We start from the raw sequence: 24,381 nt of genomic DNA, 5'->3' as shown, positions 1-24,381 counted from the left end.
AGTCAAATGTTAGTAGTATTACAAGTCGCAGTACAGATAAAATAATACAGTTTATGTGTTACAGGATGTATAAATGTATTATTTTTACATATAACATTACATACAGAACAGTTCATACATGGAAAGGTGCCTTTTTTATTAAATTCCAGCACATTTTGTGTCTTGTGTCAAAGATCTTTGTAACATAATTTACTTTTTAAATTTTCAGAGTTCTTATAGGCAACATTTTGACATAATAGAATTCAGGTAGAGCTATTAAAATGCCCCAGTTATTAGTAATTATTTTTCTAACCTCAGATGTACTTTAGCTATAGGTAGTAGTATATCACAAATAATCAGCATTATTTCTAGGGGCATCATTACTATCAAATGACTCAGAAAAATAAGACCTAGCTTTATTCTTTCCTTGTTCAAAAACTGATTTTTCTTTTTCCAATAATATTCGGGATCATAACCTCTCTGTTGGAATTCATAATTCATATCATGCAACTATTCCATACATACATTATCTTTAGTATTCAATCTACTAACTCTATAGTACTGACTTTTTACTATACCTTTAAATGTGTGATTAGGATGCATCCTCTTCCTATGCAGATATTTGTTTTTGTGAGTTGGTTTCTTATATATTTGTGTGGACAGAATACTGTTTGCAGAGCTTAGATGTGCATCCAAAAATGTATTTCAGTTAATGAATTAGTCATCTCAAACTTAAAAAATGATGTAGTAGAATTTAAGTAACTTAAAAATTAATTTAAGAATTCAAGGGTACTTGCCCAAGCAAAAAACACATCGTCCACAAAATGCTTATAAAACATAATATAAGGCTTAAACATAGTAGGACGATTATATACATATTTCTCTATCCATTCATTTAAAGTTAAATTTGCATATGTATTTGCAACAGGATTTCCCATTGCAATACATGTAGTTTGATAGTAGAATGCATCATTAAAAATAAATATATTATTGTTTAGCACAATGTTAAGCAGTTCACACTTTCTATCTCTCTGCCCTTGTATTCACTGTGTTTACATAAAATGTCCCTGATACCATTAATGCCATAATCATTGGGAATAACAGTGAGAGTGATTTGATGTTTAATGTCACAAATATATGAGTCTATAGTCACATCCTGTTGCCAAATAAAAGATTTACTTAAAAAAAATCGCCAGTGTCTTTGATGTAACTCTTCACACAGGGTAAGAAGGGACTTAAGACAGCTGGGAAATAAAGTGAAATTGACTCTGTTAGCCAACCCCTGCCAGAGACAATAGGTCTCATGGGACGGGTGGTAAGAGATTAATATACCTTTGGTAAACTGCATAAAATGGGTATTTTAGGACAAGATACAGAGAAATAGTGAAGTAATTCTACAGAAATGTCATTATTAATTGGTAATTCAAATAGATATATGTTAACTCTACTAATACATTGTGCTACATCACTATATGAAATTTGTTTAAAGGTAGTAGAATCAGAGAGAAGTTCATGCACAGAAATGTTGGAGTCAACAACATTCAGTAAAACAATCCCCCCTCCCTTATCAGCTTCTTTTATAATGATGTCATTATCCTTTTCTAGTCTTTTCAATGCTTCTAATTCAGCTACAGACAAGTAATCACATTTTTTAAAATTATCTTCAGCATATAAATTATACAATTATTGTTCACAAATATTATGAAATGCTGTAACCATGGGTTACTAAATACAACAAATGTGCTGCTTTTCTTACATTTTGATAATGCATGCATATGAGAGTCTTTATACAATAATTTTAAGTTAAGGTTTCTTGTAAAAAGTTTCAAATCAGTTAGTGAGTCTACGACAGTATCTTTTTGGGCAGGTATGAATGTCATGCCTTTTCTGAGCAGTTGAATATCTGCTTCAGTTATTTTAATGTTGGATTGGTTAGATACCGGGCAGTCGATGTTTGTTACCTCCATACTCTGCTCCATGTTTGTGGGCCTATGCTCGCTTCTCTTGTTCTCTTCCTGGAAAAGGACCTCCCCCTGGTTGCATCTGGATTTCGATTGGATATTGCTTCCGGTAATTTTAATTGGATCACAGTGGGGGCTCCCAAAAATCCTGCAATTGATTGGATGGCCTGGCTGTTGCATTCAAATCAGTAGTAGGCATAGGCTCATGTATATTATTATTTACAGTTTGTCCAATGGGCTTGTTATTTGATTCACTACTATCAGCGTTTATAGGATCAACTGAATCATTATCAGTAGTTGAAACAGAGAAATGATCAAGATCGTACATAGAGCCCTGTGGTGTATTATTAGTACGATCTGCAGTCACATTCTTTGTAACATCTTTGGGCCAAGAAAAAATACTGCCAGACCAAAAATCATTAATATTGGGATTAAGTTTATTCTTTTTCTGCTGCTCTAGTTTTTGATCTAAAGCAGCCAATCTCTCTAACATGTTGTTAGAAGTTGTAATGTTGGTGTTAAAAGTAGGTAGAGCACACAGTTCACTTTCTAAGCACTCAATTTCATCTTGCATATTTTTCTCAATGGTAACAAAGAAACAATTCATTAGTCATGTAGTCTAATCCTAATTTGATATTTAGCTCTTGCCAACTTTTCAAGAGTTTAGGATATTTATTGCCATAAGACGGCATTTTTAACACACGTAGTCCACAAGGAACCAAGCCTAAGTGCAAGTAAGCAGAGAAACTAATTTGCTGCCATTTTAGCTTTTTGAAAGCTTGCACTTTAAACTCTAAGTTTTTAATTTGTTGCAAACACGTATCTCCATTGTTAGTATAACACAGAGATTCACCATTCGGTGCAGTTGTCATGCCTTGTAGAAGCGTGTTGGCTCTTTCAGCTAAAATATCACTTAACAACAAACCATTGCTGATAGTAGAAATTCTTCCAATGGTTGGCTGAGACATTTATAGAAAAGGACGTTTACAGGCTTTGGTAAACAGCAAAATCAAAATCTAAAGAAACAAAAGCCTGTAATGCACTTGCCGTTCACAGAAAAATCCAACGCAAACAAACAAAAAACGGCAAAGTTACGTCCAAAAGTTTTATTGCAGAATGTAGTAAAAAGCACAATTCAAAGACACAAAGCTTTCAGATTACTCCTTCCTCAGTCTGATAAAAAATGCATTTAAACACATTACTATTTAAGTTAAAAGCAATAGCACATGATAACAGGACAGCCAAACCAGATAAGAGAACAATCATTACTTAAGCAATCTCATTAATTTAAAAACTTTCTTAAAGAGATAAAATACTTTAATAGAAAGACTATGATAATGAAGCCTATTAAAAATAATTTCTTAAGGCATAACTGTTTGTACTTTAAAATAGGTTTAATTGATACTGTAGAATTAATGCCAGGGGCAATATCTGCTTGTAATTTAACAATCCAGTTATATTCTTTCATCTGTAGATCATTATTTTTATCACCCCTTCTCATACTAGTAAAACAAATATATACAACTCTAAATAAAAAAATATGCGTGTTACCAGATTCTACATTATGTTTAGCAATGGCATTTGTTAGAACACATATTTTGATGTCTGATCTGTGTTCTGTAATGCACTCATGTAATTTTCTAGTTGATTTTCTAACATAGAAACTTGGACATTTTTTCACAAGTGGCTAAATAGACAAATGTTAGTAGTATTGCAAGTCGCAGTACAGATAAAATAATACAGTTTATGTGTTACAGGATGTATAAATGTATTATTTTTACATATAACATTACATACAGAACAGTTCATACATTACAGGATTATGTAGCACAGGAGGGTGTGACCCTAGTCCTGAGCAGCATCCTACCATCACCCAGAATGATACCACAGTACAAGCAGGAAATGACTGATTTCAACAATTGGCAAAGTTTCTGGTGTCATTCTAAGGGGATCCAGTATCTGTCTGCCTGGGATGACATGACTAACAGACCTCGATGCTTTGCCAGAGATGGCCTGCATCTGTCACCCCTGGGCTTCCGGATACTGGCCAAGTCTCTTGCCTCCCCTATAGTGCCTTTTTTAGGTAGTGTTCCAAAGACCAAATTACCACCGTAACAGCTACAAACAAATGCAATCTTGGGGTCATGCTGCTCAAGTTAAAAGTCTAAATCTCAAAATGTACTCACTCAAAACACTCCTTGAAATGGAGAACATCAACATTTGTGCTGTAACAGAGACCTGGTACCAAAACAGCAGAAAGCACCCCTGCACTACCAGACTATAACTCATTCCACACCTTTCAGCCCCAGAACTTGGACTGAAGCTCCAAAAGTGGTGGTGTTCCCATATTCATAAAGGATGCACGCACCTCCAGACTGATAGCCCAACATAACATATCAGAGATACTACAGGTGTAGTTAACACTGGGTAAGACAGCAATTCAGGTCATAGCCTGCTATAGGTCCCCAACCATGTCCCAAGACTCACACTCCACATTCCTAAGCACCCTGGATAATATTAGGGTAAAACCTAACACTCTCTTACTAGGCGACTTCAACTACCTTTCCATTAACTGGGAAAACTACTCATGTACCAATACACTTTCCCAACTTTTCCTGGAGTTCATTAATTCCAATGCCCTGGACCAGCTCAATCTTACCCCCACTAGAGGTAGCAACATCCTTGACCTGGTCATTACTAACATGGGTGACTGTTGCTCTACACTAGTCAGTTCCTCCCTGGTTAGATCCGACCAGAAATTAATCACCCTGGAAATCCACATCCTCCCCCTCCCCACAAAGGTAAACACCATGAAAAACATCTCCAAAGCAAACTTTGGCTCCTAAAAACAGGTGGCTAACTTCACAGCACCCATGCAAATGGAGAATAGTTGCATGATCGCCAAATCATACACCAATGCACTGTACAAGCACATACACAAATGCATGGATCTCACCATACAAAATAGAACCAAGATGCTCTCCTCCAAAAAAGGATGCCAATTTGGTGGTCCCCTTCCATAAACAAACTCTACAACAGGAGGAGGAAACTGATGCGGAATAAGATGAAGTCCCAAGAGTGGAAAAACTCCCTTATCAGCCTCAACAAAAAGTTGAGATCCCTCATCAACTCCTCTAAAGATTGCTATGAAAACAGAATTGCAGCAGATAGTAAAGACAACCACAAGGCTTTCTATAGTTATGTAAAGAATCTCCATGGCAATAGCCAGATTTACTCTGAGATACTGGATAATGGTACCTCCTATACTGAGCCAACAGATATTGCCAGTATACTGGTCAGCAGATTCAGTGACAACTTTACCCGCCCCCCCCAAGGACCAATCACAATACCAGTAGATTGCCAGACACCCAGTATTACTACTGCACAGGTTAAAACAGCACTGTCCAAGGCCAAGAATACAGCTTCTATGGGACCTGACAATTTTCCTGGCTGTGTTCTACAAGAACTACAGAGTGAACAGGTACCTGACCTGTGTGCCCTGTTCAATGACAGCCTCACCTCAGAATTTGTCCCTACTGAATGGTGCACTGCTACAGTCATCCCTCTCCACAAAGGAGGAGTGATTACAGACTCTGGGAACTATTGCCCCATTAGCCTGATGAGTCTGATATGCAAAGCTATGGAATGCATCATCATGGACCTAATAAACAAGGACATAGGGAATCTCCAAACTCTGGATCCCACACAGTTTGGTTTTATGAAGGGTAGATCATGCCAGCTCAACTTGGTTGACTTCTCTGCGTCAGTCACCAGAGCTGTGGATGAAGGCAAGATGGTTCATACAGCCTACCTTGATCTGGCCAAGGCTTTTGATACCATTCCCCACTCAGGAATCACAGAAAAACTCATTAAGCTAGGCATTGACCCCTATATCACTAGGTGGGTTGCAAACTGGCTCACAGATAGAACCCACAGTGTGAAAGTAGCTGACTCCAAGTAAGACTGCTGACTAGTCAATAGTGGAGTTCCACAGGGTTCAATCCTGAGTTCTCTCCTGTTTGATATCTACTTCTCTGAAGTCCAGGCCAACATGTAGGGACTCTGGCTGACAAAGTTCAGAGACAATTGCAAATTGGGAGCTATTATTAACTCCCCAAGTGATGTTGACATCCTACAGAATGGCCTCAGTGTCCACCAATGACTGGTGTCAGAACCATGGCCTTAAGTTCAATGCCAAAAAATGTATCATCATCCCCTTTGGGAAAAACCATGTTCCCATGAATTACCACTGAACACAGCAGATGTTATAAGAGACATGGTAACACAGGTTGACAGCAACCTCTCTTTTGATCACCACATTGCCACTGTGGTCAGAAAGTCCTTCTATGTGGCACATCTCATTACTAAGGGGTTTGCATCCAAGAAGAAAAAGGTCATTGTCTCTGTCTACTCTTCCCTCATTAGGCCAATCATCGAGTACAATGGCCCATTTGGCATGTACCTCACTAGACACCTGTAACAACTGGAAAGGCCACAAAAGTACCTCTCAAACAGGATGCTAGGCCATAACGACTTGTCCTATATGGAGAGACTCAAAAAAACTCCAACCGTTCTCTGTCTCATATCGCCTACTTAGAGGCAATCTCTGCTTGACTTACAAAGCCATGTCTGACCCAGCTCTGTTAGAAATGCTACATCTAAAGAAATCCCAATTCCTCCACACCATAAACTCCAGAGACCTCAACCTCTTTACTACAATTAACAGAACATGCTGGAAGGACAGGTTCATAACCCAAAGACTGCTCATGCTATGGAATAGACTTCCCATACATGTCAAGCAGAGCGCCTCACTGAACCTCTTCAAGAGAAATCTTAATGAGTGGATGGGAAACAGAAAATTCATCCCGGGGATAACTTCATTGGCTCTACTCGACAGAGGCACTGGGAACTAAGGTCAGATGGCACTATGCCAGGGTAATCCTATGGCTAGGTTTGTAAAGGCCCCAAGGCCATTAGCCTTGTACACACCTATAGTCCTTTGCATACATGAAACAGTTCCATACATTTACTAGCATATTCTAGTATCCCTTACAAGTGGTGTATAGGTGAGTGACTTACATTGTTAATGCAACTGTTGACAGACATGTAGTTCTGCGCTGACTGTGTCTGCTGCCCACAGTACACAGCCAACACATGGTTAGGTACAGGTTGTGTGGGCCGGCTAACATTATTTTTACTATATATGCGAGTCAGTGTAAGTTGTCAGTCCCTAGGGCCCTAGGTATCAGTGCATGTGCTATGCATTGCCTCCTGGCCAAGGCCAGGGCATACTGGGCAGACCTACGTCTACCTACAGGGACATCCTCAGGGGTTCCTCCTCCGAGTCCCCTTGTGGGTATGGCTGTGGAGACCTAGGCACTGGTGGGTGGCTGTGTATCCCTTCCCTTTGCTGATCCTGCTGCAGCTGTGTCCACAAGTTCATATTATGTAGCATGGCACATACTGTGAACATAGGTTCATAGGCTGGTACTAGGCTATCAGCCCTATGGCCTATACAAGCCTAGCCATAACAATTCCCTGACTATTTCTTCCCACACTATTTACTTCCCTGGACCCCTGTCTAGCAGGGCAACTGATGTGATCCCCGGGGTGAATTTCCTTTCTCCCATCCAATCGTCAACATTCCTTTTGAAGAGGGCCAAAGAGGCACTCTGCTTGACATGTATGGGCAGTCTATTCCAGAGTCTGGGGAGTCTCTGGGTCAGGAACCTATCCCTCCAGCATGTTTTGTTTATTATGATGACAAAGTTTAGATCCCTGGAGTGTGTGGCTCTGAGAGATTGGGATTTCTTTAAGTGTAGCATGTCCAACATCTCTGGGTTTGACATGGCCTTGTATGTTAAGCAGAGATTGCCTCTGAGTAGGCAATATGTGACAGAGTATAGATGGAGTTCTTTAAGGCGGTCAGTGTAAGGCATCTGCTTTAGGCTTATGATTCTTTTAGTGAGGTATTTCTGTGGCCTTTCCAGTTGTTGCAGATGTCTTGAGAGGTACATACCAAACAAGGCACTGTATTCTATAATGGGTCTAATGAGGGATGAGTCCAGTGGGACAATGACCTCCTTTTTCTGGATGAAAAGTCATTAGTGATGAAGTGTGCCACATAGAAGGATTTCCTGACTGTTGTGGTGAAGTGGTTATCGAAGGTGAGACCACTGTCCACCTGTGTCCCTAAGTCTCTTATCACACTTTTGGTGTTTAGTGTACTGCCACCTATGTGGTAATTCATGGGTACATGTTTTTCCCAAAGGGGATAACTACACATTTCTTGGCATTGAGCTTGAGCCAATGGCTCTGGCACCAAGCATCTGTTTCTGTAAGGCCCTTTTGTAGAGTATCCACATCATTTGGGGTTTCAATAATTGCTCCCAGTTTGCAGTCATCTACGACATTTGTTAACCGGAGTCCCTTAGTGTTGGCCTGTACTTCAGAGAAGCAGATGCCAAACAAGAGCAGTCTCAGGACTGAACCCTGAGGTACTCCACTTGTCACTTGTCTGGAGCTGGGTTTGGAGTTGGCTACTTTTAGAGAATGGGTTCTGTCAGTGAACCAGTTGGCAACCCATCAAGTGACGTAGGGATTAATGCCCAGCTTAGTAAGTTTATCTATGATTCCAAAGTGGGGGGTGGTGTCAAAGGCCTTGCCGAGGTCCAGATAGGCTGTGTGGACTGCCTTACCCTTGTCCATGGCTCTGAAGACTAATTCGAAGAAGTCAGTCAGGTTCAGAAGACAAGATTGGCCCTTCATGAACCCAAACTGGGTGGGGTCCAGTGTTTGAAGGTTGTCAATGTCTTTGTTTATAAGTTCCATGATAATACGTTTCATGGCCTTGCAGATCAGGCTCATCAGACTGATGGGGCGGTAGTTCCAGGGATCCAAGGTGGGTCCCCCCTTGTGGAGTGGGATAACTGTAGCTGTGCACCACTCAGTGGGCACAAAGCCTGAGGTGAGGCTATGACTAAACATGACTCACCTAAGTGTCATAGGTTCATAGATATAACATGTTATATCTATGAACCTATGACACTTAGGTGAGATGCCGGTTCATTTTGTAGTTCATGTAGTACACAGCCTGGGATGTCATCTGGTCCCATGGATGCTGTATTTGTAGCTTTGGAGAGTGCGTTTTTTTACCTCTGTGGCCACTATTACTGGAATTTGGCAATCTTCCGGTATTGAGATGGGCCGTTAAGGGGGTGAGAGGGGGGGTGAAGTTGGCACTGAATCGATCTGCCAGGATATTGGCAATATCCTTGGGATCAGTATATTTAATGGTTGTGTGGGCTGGCAGATGTGGTTAGAGAGTACTGCAGGGCTCCACCAGATACATCAAGGCACTGGAACCGTTACTTCAGCAGCCCAAACACATGCTCTATGATGTTCCTAGTTTGCACATGTGCCTCATTTTGGTGATCTTCGGTGGGTGTGGGTGTGCATTTCTGATGGATGTCATCATCCACAGTTCCAGTGCATAGCCAGCATCCCCCTGTTAATGGCCATGTGGGATGTCCTCCCTAGTAAACATCTGGCACAGCTGTGATGCATGCCAGATATGGGAGTCATGATAATTGCCAGGACTGTCGGTATACATTATAATGCCCCGGGCATTGTACACAACTTGGCAGTTGATGGAGTGATACCCCTTGTGGTTGATGCAGATTCTACCTTCCTCACCAGGCAGTGCCTTGATGTGTGCATGAGTGCAGTCAATGGCACCCAGTACCTCAGGGTAGTGTGCTACATGGTAGAAGTGTTGCATACTGCTGGCCCTCAACTCAGAGGTGTGGGGAAAATAAATATCTCTGTTTCCACTGGGACGGGTTCACCTCTGTTGGCTCTGGGGTCTGATCTGAGGGCAGGAGAACTCAGTGAGGTCTTGTAATATGTCCCTATCCACCCTGTAGCACTCTACAGTCTCCAGCTCATATAACCCCTGGAAGGTTAACCTGGTCCTGAGCACTCTTCTCCTTCTCGGTCTAGACCTATTGTCAGCAGCAGCAGCAGCAGCAGCAGCAGTGGCCTCAGCATCCAGCATGTACAGATGTAGCAGGCCTGCAGCAGCCACTAGCATTCCTTTAGTTAAAAAGCAATTAGTGTTATAGTGTCATCCCAAGTTTGTACTCCACTGGTGCAGGGCATGGAGGTGAAATCAGATTGTAGGGTGTATGCAAATTTTATAGTGCTCCGCTGTAGGTGCAGCCTGTATGATTGGCTACCTATGATGCATTCTACCTGCCAAGAACATCATTAAGGGGTTTTAATGGCCCTAGTTTAAGGGAAACAGGGGTCATCAGTAATTAATATTTCATTGATTTTCTCAGCCAATTGCTTTTTTAGCAGCCTTCCTCTCTCAGCACTGTGGTTCACCCCACCATAAAGATAAACAATGCTCATCAGTCACTAGACACATCCCCATAAAAGTTCACTCTCAGCATGGTGGTGTGCCACACAAACACATGGAACCCCATGGAAACATATGCTCCGAAGCTAAACAAAGCTTAACAGTCAGTGTACACACCCCCTTGCTCAGCAGAGTGCCGCACCATGCAAACAGGTGCAGCTGAGCTCCAATGAACTTAGAAGTCTGCAGACAGACACCCCCTTTGATGTCAGCTACCTCTTCTGGGGACACCAACACAGTTCTGTACCTACACAGATGGGATCTGCGGACATGGATATCCATTTGTGCTATTCAGTATCCCCACCTCATTTGCATGGGGATCCATGCACACAACCTGGAAAATGCATGGTTCCAGGCCCTGCCTTGTTCACAACAGCACCATTGCAACATTGTAGATACTCCTTGTAGGGTCCTATCATGCATTACTGTCACATACTAATAAATTACATTTTACACACTTTTTAATTATTATTTTTTTATAACAGCATGTTTGCTCACTGCATAAACATACCCTGATTATTAAAAAAAAAATAACAATTATTTTAAATTATTTTCCATTAGGTTTTGGACACATGGTGGATAGTTGTGCACAGATCTTTGTCTGCTGTGCTATTTCTGTCCTTCTACCACCACTTTTACAGTCTCTGTTGTCTGTTTAACATCCTGTACACAGAATTTTTCCATGTATAGTATGGACAATAAAATGGGGTCTGCAGGACTACCTATCTGCTTGCTGGATTGCTCTACCTCCTACATTTGCATGCAATTCCCCTGCTTATGAGGTGATTTGCATGCCATGGATAGTTCCGTGTTGGCACTCTTGAGCATGCTGCTCAGCTCTGCTTACTGGCTCATAAACCTGCTTACTTTTGTGTAAGCAGTGTGACATGATGCCTACACACAAAAAAGTCCATGTAGGCTTTATTAAATTCCCCCATTGACATTAAAAGACAATAAGGCTGCTCATCGGCAGTTATCATATAACCTTAAAGGAAAACTAGAAGCTTTTTCCCTGAGAGAGCTGCTGCACAAGCATAGGCGGAAGTGACTAGACCTGGCAAGCTATTTGAATACAGACTGAAACTTTGTTGAAGATTCAGAATCATACCTGGAGCCAGGAATTCCCTTCATAATAAATTAATTTCTTCTCCCACAGGTACAAATGAAATACTTATGAAGTTCCTGTAAGAACTATATAGCTGGACTGGTATTCCCATTCTATCACACTTAGGCTGACCTTATTAGCACTTTGTTATAGCAGACACATTTACCTGAGTTGCCTTTTATACGGAAGGGATCTCTTGCAGCTCTTATTTTTGAGAAAGTAGTCAGCTAGGCTGCCTCTGAAATCAGTTGATGTAAAGCCCCAGGCTCTGATGTTTTCAACGCAGATCTTTATAAGGTACTTAAATATCTTCTGTCTCCAGGATTAGCTTGTCTTTTTCACTCATTCCAACAGACTTAATAATATTGATAATGTAATACTTCTTCCATGACAATGCTTCATAACCTGCTAAACATAGTAATATGCCAGCCAATTATAGACATATCTGCCTTATCAATGTGGATGATAAATTGTTTGCCTGAACTTATATTGGATATGCAAGTCAGTTTTGTTAAAGGGAGAAATAATGAGACCAGTTACATACTCTTTTATTATATTTTCAAGGTCAAAATAACCTCCCTGAGCATATTTTGGCATTATTTGTACATTTTAAAAAGGCCTTTTATTCTGCTTAATGGTATTACCTATAAGCAGTCATGCAAACCAAGCATGAGTTCGTACTAATGGTGCTTTTTCTTCCCAATTTCCATTATGGAGATGTACTCATCAGGGGTGTCATCTATCCCCAGCTCTGTTTTTTATTACTGAACCATTAAATAGGTTGCTAAACTGCTCTCACACGTCATCTGGCTGGTGGGACTCTCGTTGAAATTCATGCTACAACTCTGGTGTTTGCTGATGACTGCATACTCTTCACCAGTGACGCTGTTAAAAACACTCTGGAGATTACCAATTTCTGGACATGTTCAGAAATATCTTCAAGTCAAAACTACCACATACAAGACTGAAATTTTTCCTGTCATCCCTGCAGCACATTCCTTAACATTTTCTAATGCTCCCCTACCCTTTATGTGATCCAATTGTTTCTTCATTATCTTGGCATCAAACTTCACTCTGATATCCAAGTAATGCTACAGACTAACCTTAGAAATAATGTCTGGGATAGAAGTATTCTTACTGGTTCACTCCTGGCAATGTTTGCATCTTTCCTTAATATGTCATATCGCTGCTATCAAGGTGTTTGTCTTCCATTTACTTTTATTTATCTTCTAGCATAATCCTGCTCTACAATCCCCCCATGGCTGAAGAAAAACATACCTTGGTTGAGTCTTTTATTTGGAATGGCAGAAGGAAGAGGATGAATCTGACTGTTAAGGACAGCTCCTATCCATTTGTCAGGCCTTGGGATCCTTAATTGGGGGTTATATTCTAAGGCTTATTACACTCTCTCAGCTTTTATTTCTTAATCATAATGCACATCCAAAATGAGCTGTAATGGAAGGAAAAATATTAAATTCAACCTCCACTTGGGGACTTCTGAATTCCCTATTTAAGCATGTTAGGCAGTGGCATTCCATATTTCAATCCTTACCGGCACTTCAAGCTCTCATTAAAATCCTTATGTGGCCTGCCATATGGAGTGCAGCCATACCTCTTTGGAGTAATCTTCACTTTTTATTAGTGGGATCTCTTGTTATTTACTAGGCTTGGGACAGATTGAGCATTCAATGGCTCTCAGTCTTAGTTATTATCATCAAAGGGCAGCAAATCTTAAATATTTTGAGGGCCTCCAAACATTTAGGAATTTGCTTAAAACATCCTTCAGGAAATATCTTTGACTGGGTTACATGCTGATCAGCTATCCCTTCTCTTCCCATATTCCATTGAAGCCTTACCCCCTTCCTAATTTACACCTGAAGTGATATTATTGGATGTCCTTTATAAGTAAATACAAAACCTTATAAAAGGAGAGCAAGTGAATAGGATGCCAAAAAATCAACCAAATAAAATAACCAAAAGGCACCAGTGACAATAAAATGAGTCCTCAGAATCCTCAGGGAATATGAAACACTTTAATTACATAGAAACTAATAATAGCAACAATGGTTTAGTCCTTTCATCCACAACTATTCAGGTGCACTTCTTCAGAACCGGAAATACAGGTCCAAATGAATGACTCCTTACATATAAACTCTATTACCAATACACTCAATCAATTACATAATAATATAATTAAATATTAAAAAGCTTAAAAAAAATCACAACCAAACCTGTATTAGTTGTTATTATAATCCTTATCATACAACCCAAGTGCAGAATAAAAAACAAGTAAATAAATATTAATACAATCTAAAGGGTGTAAATTCTCCATCCTTTAAATCTACTTAGATCCTGTGTAAATCCTATAGCTGTAAACTTTTACATTTTTGAATGTTCACAATGGAGACATTCTCATTCAATTTTGGTGGGTCCTGAGAAATTAAACACAATTGCCAACCTGCTTCTTTGGCATCTAAATAGTTTCCCAGGGGCCCCCTCTCGAGTCAACTGCTACTTTTTCTAAGACAGCAAAATGGAACTTTTTGTAGTTCATGCACTGCGTTTTATGTTTATGTAATGCATTATTAGGATCAGTTTCATGAATATCATATGTATGCTAGTAAATTCTTTTATTTAGAAATCTCTTTGTTTTTCCTACATAAAATGCCTCAGAGGGATTGCAAAGGGCAATATAAACTACACCCTTAATTGCACAGTTATACCCATTGGCTAATATAATTTTTAAACCTAATCTGCCCAACCTTAATTCACTGGCTTCTAGAATATATTGGTATTGGTTACAATGCCCACACTTCCTCATACTGTACCTTTATAGGTTTGGGGGAAAAATAATACATTGTTTTTCATAATAATTTCTCAAGTTCATACCTTTTCTAAAAATAATTATTGGTCAGTTCCCCAAACATTCAATCAAATTTTATCTGTATTAAATATTATCCGGTATTTTTGGATAATTTTTTAACTTCATAACTTAAAGGATGATAATTTATAATTAAACTGTTTTGTATAATCCTGTCTAGGTAGTAAATCCTTCTGGGGTTCAGGTTGCCCTAAAATAGGTTTCAGTTTTGAAACTCTACAAGAGAAGACCTCATCTCTAATACTTTTCACAAATTTCTGCAGGTGACCCCTGTCAATAAACATCTTACGTAAATGTTGACATTTGGTATAGAAAACTGAGACATCTGTGATCACTTTACAGAGTCTGACAAGTTGACCTTTAACTCAAGACCTCTTTTGGAACATAGGGTGTGAACTAGAAAAATCTAGATAGGAATTTGAAAATGTGGGCTTCCCTAAAATGTTAGACATAAACTCACCATCACCCTTATAAACAGTGACATCCCAACAATTATCAGAAGTTTCAGATATCATATGAGTAAATTTCAGGTAACTAGTTAACAAATTAATATAAGAAATAAATTCATCCAATTTACTATATGTATCCTGCCATAAAATAAAGATGTTTTCCAGGTAAGAGGTATGAAGGGACCAACAATTCTTAAATTCTGAATTAAATATAAACCCACATAATCATGTTGGCAGTCATAGGGCACAAATTTCACCCATTGGTACCCCTTGGATTTGTTTGAAATATTCACCTTCAAATAATAAGAAATTATTATCCAAAACCAATTCCATAAAATTATTTAAAATACAGAATTCATTGCCTGAAATAGTTGGATTACTTAACAATGCTTCAGAGAAACTATCTAAGCCTTCTGATAAGGGAACACATCTATACAAGTTGACAACATCAATACATACAAAGTATCTTGAACTTCAATAGTTGGTGTTATTTGCCTCAAGAAATCCCAAGAAGCTCTCAGAATATAATTAAATTCGCCCTATAAAATATTTCAATTTATGATCAATGAAAACCACTAAATGGTAAGTTATTGAATATTTTGCAGCCACAATAGGACTCATAGGTGGATTCATGGTGTCCTTGTGGACCTTAGGGATTCCAAATATCACTGGCACCCTATGTTGTCCCGTTTGCAAAACTTCATAAAAGGTATAAGTAATTAACCCCTCTAATGACAGTTATTCAAAGTAAAGCTCCACCTTATGATAAGCTAAATTAATTTAATTTATAGAAACTGCAAAATATTAATTGACATCTAGTAACAATTGTGTCATCTTGTTAGAATAGTCTGATGAGTCCATAACTACAACCCCTCCACCTTTATCTGGTCTCATAATTTTAATTTTCCTCTCCAAAGTCAAGTTTTGTAAAGTATCTTTTTCTGAACCACTCAGATTATAAATGTTATGGTGGGTCAGAGTATTTAATAAATAAATGTCACATTGACATATGTTTTGAAAACAATGACTAATAAAACACTTGGGGAAATAAAAGTAGTTTTTCTCTTCAGACCCTTTGGGATAGATGCATTAATATTATTAAAACAAAGAGACAAGTTTAACTTTCTAACAAAAAGTTTCACTGCTAATGGAGTATCTGCCACATTAAACCAAGAAATGGGAACAAAAGTAAATCCCTTTTCAAAAAGCTTGAAATGTGTATCTGTAATAATGATATTTAAATAGTTAAAGATTTTAAACCCATTTTTGAACACCACATATGAGGTATAATTAGTGTCCTTGGGTTCTATAGTTAACGCCTCCTAGACCGTGTTAAACCTCAACCTCTCTGAGCTTTGTGATTTCTATTTTTCACTGGCAGATACCCCATATCAGTTAATGTTTGTTTGTCTGGGTAAATAGTGCTGTCCAGAAAAGGATGAAGTTTTCAAACCAACAGGATAGTCCAAGGGGTTCACTATATCACTAGAACCTACAATCCCATTTTCCATAGTGTCAGTAACAAGTCCGTTATTCATGTCTAAATGTCCAAGGGTCATGTCATTGGATGACCTTAATTTTGGAACCAGGTATGGTGAATTTGTTTTGTAAGTATTAACATCCTGGTCAAGCTTTTTCAGCTTCCTAGTTATAATAAGGGCTTCCTGATGGTCAACAAAACCAAAATGTCTAAAATAGGAATCTGTCTTTGATTGGGTTTCATGCTGATTAGATATCTCTTCTCTTCCTATTTTCCATTGAAGCCTTACCCCCTTTCTAATTTGTACCAGAAGTGATATTATTGATGTCCTTTGTAAGTAAATACAATGCCACTGATATATACTTTATCCTAACCTCTACTTCTAAAGTAGAAACAATAGAAACAATAGCTTTAGTTCATTTTTAGATCTATAAGAGTTTGTAACCTTGAAGAATGGGTTGGAACAGTTTTAAAGGATGTCATGTCACTTAGGGGATGCTCCCTAGCTCTTTGAAAAGACCATTCTTTCCTGCATCATGGATATTTGGAGCTAGCCACCAGTGTTTCCAAAGGACTGACCACAGTCATTGTGTGCCAAGGAGGTAGCCCTCTAGTCTTTAAAGTTTGATCTTTCTCTGTCTCGTGGATTAATCACATTTTAAAGTTAGCCTTACCATGTTCAAAACATACTACATCAGTAGTTTGTCCAACGGTATTAAACAACTAAAAAGTAGATGGGGAATTTGGTTACTTCAGATCTCTGCAGCTTACATAGATCTTCAGCCTAGAAAGCCCCTCAGTCTTCTGGAGGGGGTCTGTGCTTGGATTATTGGCAAGAGTACGCTAGTCATAAGGCATATCTTAGGCCCTTAAAAGTAACTAATACAAGTTATAATTTACTACTGCTGATATTAACAATTTATGGTCCACCTTTGTGGATGGTTAAAAACTTTGTGTGTTGTTACTTGATTGTCTGTAACTATCATGCTCATCACCTAATGGATTAACTTTTCCTCATAGGAGTGCATTTCTCTAGTTCTATTCAGACTTTCACTGTGCACTCCCATTTATAGACACACACACACACACACACACACACACACACACACACACACACACACACACACACACACACACACACACACACACACCTCAATCACTTTTATACCTTCCCTTTTTCCTGCTATAACACCTTTATATAACCAGCTCTGATAATTTGGTTCCTGACTCCTTATAATTGCAAAAAGTTAGAATCGTATGTCTTGTTATTTGAACGTTGCAGATTTCATATATCTGTTTTGTATTTCTTCATTTCTGGTTACTAGTGTTCTTGTGTTGTCATTGCAAGTTAAAAAATGTTCTAATAAAAAATGCTTTAAATTCATCTGTGACACCCCACCACTGGACCAGTAATCAAGGAGCCTCAATTCGCACCACTAGCACCAGTGGGGGAACATACACTGATAAGATGACAAGTACACACACAGTATTTCCAAATGCAGCTCTCTGCATCAAGTGGAACTTCCCTTAAGAGCACACACATACAAAAGGGCTGGTTTCTCCCTCTTTCTCCAGATCCCCAGTAAGACTCTCCACTGGCACAATTATAGAGTTGAGATCTCAGCTGAGTGACAAAACCAAGACCTCCAGCACCCTCTCTGTCAAACCAGTACTTCGTGTCCCTGCCCAAGTAGCTGGCACGCACACTCTTTGAGGTTTTATTTACACACACACACACACACACACACACACACACACACACACACACACACACACACACACACACACACACACACACACACACCTATGCCCCCTTTTGCCCAGACTATAAGGTAGTTTTCCCTGCCACCAGTCACTCCTTATCAGCTACTTTAAAGCCCTTAACAAAGGGTGCCCAATGTTACTGTGTAATGTTACTGTTAATACAAATGGTAGTTTGACAAACAGCAAGGCTATTAGGAGTGGCCTACACAGTGTCACTAAATAAATATGAAAGTACTCTCAGAACTTAAACATGTCTCACAAATAGCCACAATGAAAGGTTTAAATATACTGTATTTAATAATGAATAATAAAAGAACAAGAAAATACTCAGTATATAATCACAGTACCATCAGAGTTCAAAATCGCAAAAAAAAAATTTAAAACAACTTTGTAGGACGGTCTGAAATAAATAAAGAAAAACATCTAAATTAAGCTTTGCTATATTCCTGCCTGTATCTAAGCGAACTACTGTTCCATAATAACTTACTTCAGAGCAACAAGGAAGATGTGGTGACTAGATCTTGATGTTGTCAGGTCAAAGACAAAATACAGAATACTCAGTCTCTCTCAGAGAGTTCTTAAAGTAATATCTCAAACATTACTGCTGAGATAGCTTGCAGAATGATTTGATTTCTTGTCAGCTGACTGTCCCAGGTGAAAACCTCCACTGATGCAGCTGGTAGCAGGCTTTTCTAAGATCTAGGGCAGATCCTGGAAGTTATAATACAATAAAACACATCCAAGACAATACAGAGCACCTCTAGTTCTAGATATTATGTCTGTTACTGCACTGAAACTGAAAAATAACATCCTTTTATGACATGGCCATAAAGTAATATAATTTTAGCTATTTTTCTTTTTTTTTTTACTCAAATGATTTTTATTTTGATGAAATAACACAATAATTTAATACATTCATAACATTCAATAACTATTTACAGTATTTACATTCAGCCTGACAAAAAGGATTCAGATAAAAACATTTGTAGTTAAATAATAAGTTAATATATAAACTATGATAGTTAGGAAGACTTTAGTTCCATATGTAGGGTAGCAATCAAATTCAAAACTTTCCTCCATGGACTATTAACCAATGGCTTAGGAAAAGTTCTTAACTCTTTAGTTCTTTTCTCCATTAGTATGCATTTCTTCAGTGATGATAGAAATTCCTCCATTGTGGGTGCGACATTAGAGTTCCATCTTCTAGTTATACATTTTCTGGCTATTGCTAACATTGTCCACAACAAATATAGGTCATCTTTCTACATATTATTACTATTAACAACGTTCAATAAAATTAAGGACTTTGTCAAAACAAATATATCAGTATAGATAGCTTGAAGAAATATGTATATATCATTCCAATATGGTTTAATATTAGTACAGTCATAAAAAATATGACACCTGTCAACATTAGTGGACAGATGACATCTCCAACAAATTCAGCTATTTTTCCTGAAGTTAACCTCTTGTGTTCCAGTTTCCAGTGTTAAAATATATACATCTAAACAGGTACAATACTGCAGGTACATTTCTGTTTTTGCCAGTAGAGTACACTGTGAATACATTTTTAAACTGTTTGTTTGTTTGTGTCTTTCAGCTTTTCCCAGTTAGGGGTCGCCACAGCGGAACCCTGGTCCGCTAATGATTGGCAGTAGATTTTTACATGCTGGCTTGCTGGGCCTAACGCACAACCTTCACCGAAGGAACGCCCATTCACGCATGTCGCCACATAGAAGACGCTCTAACTGAGAATCGAACAGGAAATGTCTAACTGTGAGGCGACAATGCTATGGCAGCACCACCACCACAGCCAAATATCTCTTCAGCACATGTCTGTACAACTCATCTTATATGGCATACAGTTCTAATACATTTGTAACAAAAGCATATGATTCATGTTGATAGTCACAAATGACATATAATTATTTACAAAATTCCAGATAGCTGGGCTGGCAGTATCTCCTTTCATGACATTACCTCCCCCCTCAAAGACTCAAACTAGTTTTTCAAGTGACTCTTGAGAAACATTGCTTGAGAGGGATGAGCCTATCTGGATATACATTACCCCATTCCCTGTCTTGAGACCCCATCTGCATTGGCATTGTTAACCCCACTGTGGTACTGCACTGTCATATTATATCCCTGCAACCCTAGACTCTACCTTAGTAACTTAAAATTTTGCTGGCAGGCTCGATGTAGCAAGGTTAAGGGATTATGGTCTGTAACTACAGTGAATTTCCTTCCATACAGATAATGCTGACATTTCTGCAGTGGCTAGACATTCCTTTTCTACACCTGCATAGCATTTCTCCCTGGATTGGAGGTTACAGCTGAGATATACCAATATGTGCTCTTTTCCCTCTGAGGAAACCTGGCTGAGTACAGCCCTCACCCCATAATTTGAAGCATCCACCTGCACAGCAAATTATTTGCTGTAATCTGGACTGGCTAACACAGGAGGTTCTCCCAAAGCTCCTTTAAGCTTCTGGGATGCCTGCTCACATGCTGGGGTACACACTACCTTATTTGGCCTGTTTTTCCTTCTCAGGGCTGTGACGGGAGCAGCTATGGTACTACAACTGTGGACAAGCTTTCTGTAGTACCCTGCTGTCCCTAAGAATTCCCTCACCTGCTTTTTAGTAACAGGGACAGGACATGCCTGAATGGTTTCCCAGTCTATGCCCCAGGTAGAAGACCTCTGCCATACCCAACTGAAACTTACTGAGCTTAATGGTCAACCCTGCCCTGTGTAGTCTGCCCAGCACCTCCCTAACATGCTGAAGGTGGTCTTGCTATGAATGGCTGTAGATGGTAATATTATCCAGGTAAGCAAGGGTGAAATCTCCTGCTCCTGCTAGGATATGATCTACCAGCCTGTGGAAATTGTTGGGACATTTTTCATCCCAAAGGGCATCTTCGTGAACTCATGCAAGCTGAAAGGAGTCACAAAGGCTGACCTCTCTCTACCATTTGGAGTCAAGGGCACCTGCCAGTAACCCTTGGTAAGCTCAATGGTTGTAAGATACTTAGCCCCACCCAGCTGCTCTAGGGCTTCATCTGTCCTAAGCATGGGGTATGCATCTGACTCTGTGTGACTACTTAATTTCCTGTAGTACACACAGAACCTAGTGCTGCCATCCTTGTTTGGTACCAGCACCACTAGGGAGGCCCAGGGACTGCTGTTTGCCTGTCTCAGGCACCCTATAAGGGGCCTGCTTAACAGGCCTTTCCAGTCCTGTATCCACATGGTGCTGTGCCAGGTGGGTGCACCCTGGTTTTCCAGTGAACATGCCCCCAAATTCCTGTAACACTGTTCAGATTACTCAAATCTGGGTAGGGGATAGCTTCTGAGACATTTCTACCCCTTCCACTGAGGTGTCAGTCTGAGCCTGCTTGAGGAGATCAGTCACCAGATCCCTTTCAAACCCCTCCTGCCATCCAAGGCAAATACTTAGCCCCAGGGCCTCCATATCATGGTAAGGTTTCATCATGTTCACATGATACAGTTTGTGCCCCTGCCTCCTGCCTAGCAGTTCTACCATGTAGTTAACATCACTGACCTTCCTTACCTCTTTGAAGAGTCCCTCCCAGACTGCCTGTAGCTTGTTGTATCTGACAGGAATGAGAACCATTACCTGCTGCCCCACAGCATACTATTTAGCTCGAGCATTCCTGTCATACCAGGCCTTTTATTGCTGTTGGGCTTCTGCCAAGTTCTCCTGGGCCAAGCCCATGAGTTCACTGAGCCTTGTCCTAAGGTTTAGGACATATGCCACAACAGCATCCTTGTGGGATTTACACTTACCCTCCCACTCATCACGAATCAAATCTAGATGTCCCCTCACCCTATGCCCATGCAGTAACTCAAAGGGTGAAAAACCTGTGGATTCCTTCAGTACCTCTCTATAAGCAACCAACAGATGAAGCAATATTTGTCCCACTCCCTCTTAAACTGGTCTGCAAATGCCCATAGCATGGTCATTAGTGTAGAGTTTAACCTCTCTACCAGATCATTACTCTGAGGATGGTAGGTGGTGATCTTAAGGTGCTTCATCCCCAGTGCTTCCACAGACAAGCCAGCAGGTCTGACATGAAACTGGCACCGCTGTCAGGCAGTATTTGTTTTGGGAAACCTACCCTGCTGAAAATCTCTAACAAAGCATTTGCCACCTTTTCTGCCTCAACAGAGGACAGAGCCACCGCCTCAGGGTATCTGGCAGCATAATCTACTACCACTAGGGTGCACTTCTTCCCTGTTGAATTTGGGGTACTCAGAGCCCCCAAAATATCCATAGCTATCCTCTGAAATGGCTCCTCAATCACAGGTAAAGGCATTAAAGGAGTCCTGACCTTGTCTCCTGCCTTGCCTACCTTTTGGCACTGTTCACATGTCCTGCAGTATTCTGTTACATCTCTGTAAATCCCAGGCAATAAAAGTTCTGCACAATATGTTTCTTGGTATGCTTTATGCCCATATGACCTGCAAATGGAGCATCATGGGCTATGGCTAGAAGTGCCAGATGGTGCTCTGGGCACTACCAACTGCTGTATTCTCTCACCCTCTAGCCTTCTCTGAGGGGTCCACTCTCTCTGCAGTAACCCTATGTCCCAGTATACAGATTCCCCTTACCCTTGAAAATCAGGTGCCTCCCTGGCTACCTCCCTCAGGCCTTGTAATGTAGGGTCTGAGAGCTGAACCTATCTCAACTCTATCTTTGTAACCCTTCCCAGCTCCCCTTCCACAGGAAGTCTGGTATTCTCTGACAGTTGCCTCATTGTCAGCCTGGGTACTAGTACTCACCCCTGTCCTTGCAGTCACTCTGTTCAAGGGAACATCAATACCCACAAGCAGCTATGACTCACCTTCAGTCTTACTGCTACAGGGTAGCTCTCCCTCTCTGAAATAACCACCATAACAGTCCTGGCGTCAACTCTGTGGTCTGTCTGGGTCCCCTCCAGTCTATCAGATCCACATGCTTGTCTCCAAGCCTGACTGCATGTAACTGCATGCACACAAGGTACTGTACTATTGAACATACTGTATCTACTTGCTTGCTTCCTTTTCTACACGCCCAGTCAAGGTGAACCCTAGCCAAAGGTATATGGAATGGGGTCCCTCCCAAAGCTCTGACTAGAGTAGACTTCCCAAGCAAGTAGTGCTCCTCTTTAACCATTGCATGTTTCACAATGGTTAGAAAAACAAAAGTGCTGAAAAATGGCATGACAACTGGATATAAAGTAGTGTAAAAAATTTTAATGAGATTAAGCCCTTTTATCTGACTATAATGCTAGATTTCATCAGAATCAAAGTCTGTGCTCATGTTCACAATTCAAGTAGTCAAAAAACAAACCACATGATAAATTAAAACCAGTTACAACCAACAACTAATTAATAAATAAAGCTGTACAGAATTAAATTTGAAGTCTACCCCACTAAATGAGCTTTTGAAACACATACAAAAATTAAACAACATAAGAACATAACTTCAAAACACTAGATATAGAATCATGGTCATTTAGACCTGGGAAAATGGTGGCAATTAAAATTAAATGCCACCATAATTCACAAAATTCAATCAAACCTTCCTAGGACCCCATCTCTTATTTTTATAGACCATATCAATAACAAAAAAAATTAAAACAATGGTCCTGAAACCAAGTAACAGTTCTTATTTTTGTTTTTGATATCCAAAGAATGTTCATAAATTTGGCCCCTGAGCCATCTCTTGGTTTTTCCAATGTAAAAACCCGTGTACTGCTGAATTTTCTGACACACAGTAGCATAGATGACCCTTGTGGAACTACAAGTATAATGTTCTTTGGCAAAAAAAAAAAAAAAATAATTAACTTGTTGTTTTCATATATATGCATTGGGGGCAAAAGCCACATTTATATGTCCTTTTCTTCTTCTTGTGACTTATAAACAAGTCTCTTTCATTTCTATCATTTTTGAATGACCTCTCTTTTCTAAAAACAATTGGCACTTTCCCCTGGATATTGATTAAATTATTAAAACAAGAAAAATATTCCAATTTTTCTTTAAAATCCAAACAATATCTGCATGAGCATTAGTGTATGTGGTAACAAAAGGTTTGGAAAAGTAATTCATCTTTGCTTGGTTACCCATAAAAAAAGGTTGATAATTGTGTCTAATTAATGGTTCATATATTCCTTCACTTCTCTTTGTGCAAACTTCCATCATAATATCTTGAACACATTTTCAAGGAAACCCCTTGACATGAACATAAGTTTTAACTTAGCACATTCATCATGAAATTGTTCTACCTCAGATGCCATTCGGGCTAACCTCACATAATGCCCTTTTATAATGCCCCTT

Source organism: Protopterus annectens, chromosome 3.part1 (assembly GCF_019279795.1).
Source record: "Protopterus annectens isolate FY-2018-M chromosome 3.part1, PAN1.0, whole genome shotgun sequence".
Lineage (NCBI taxonomy): Eukaryota > Metazoa > Chordata > Ceratodontiformes > Protopteridae > Protopterus > Protopterus annectens.
This window is presented reverse-complemented; position numbering follows the sequence as displayed.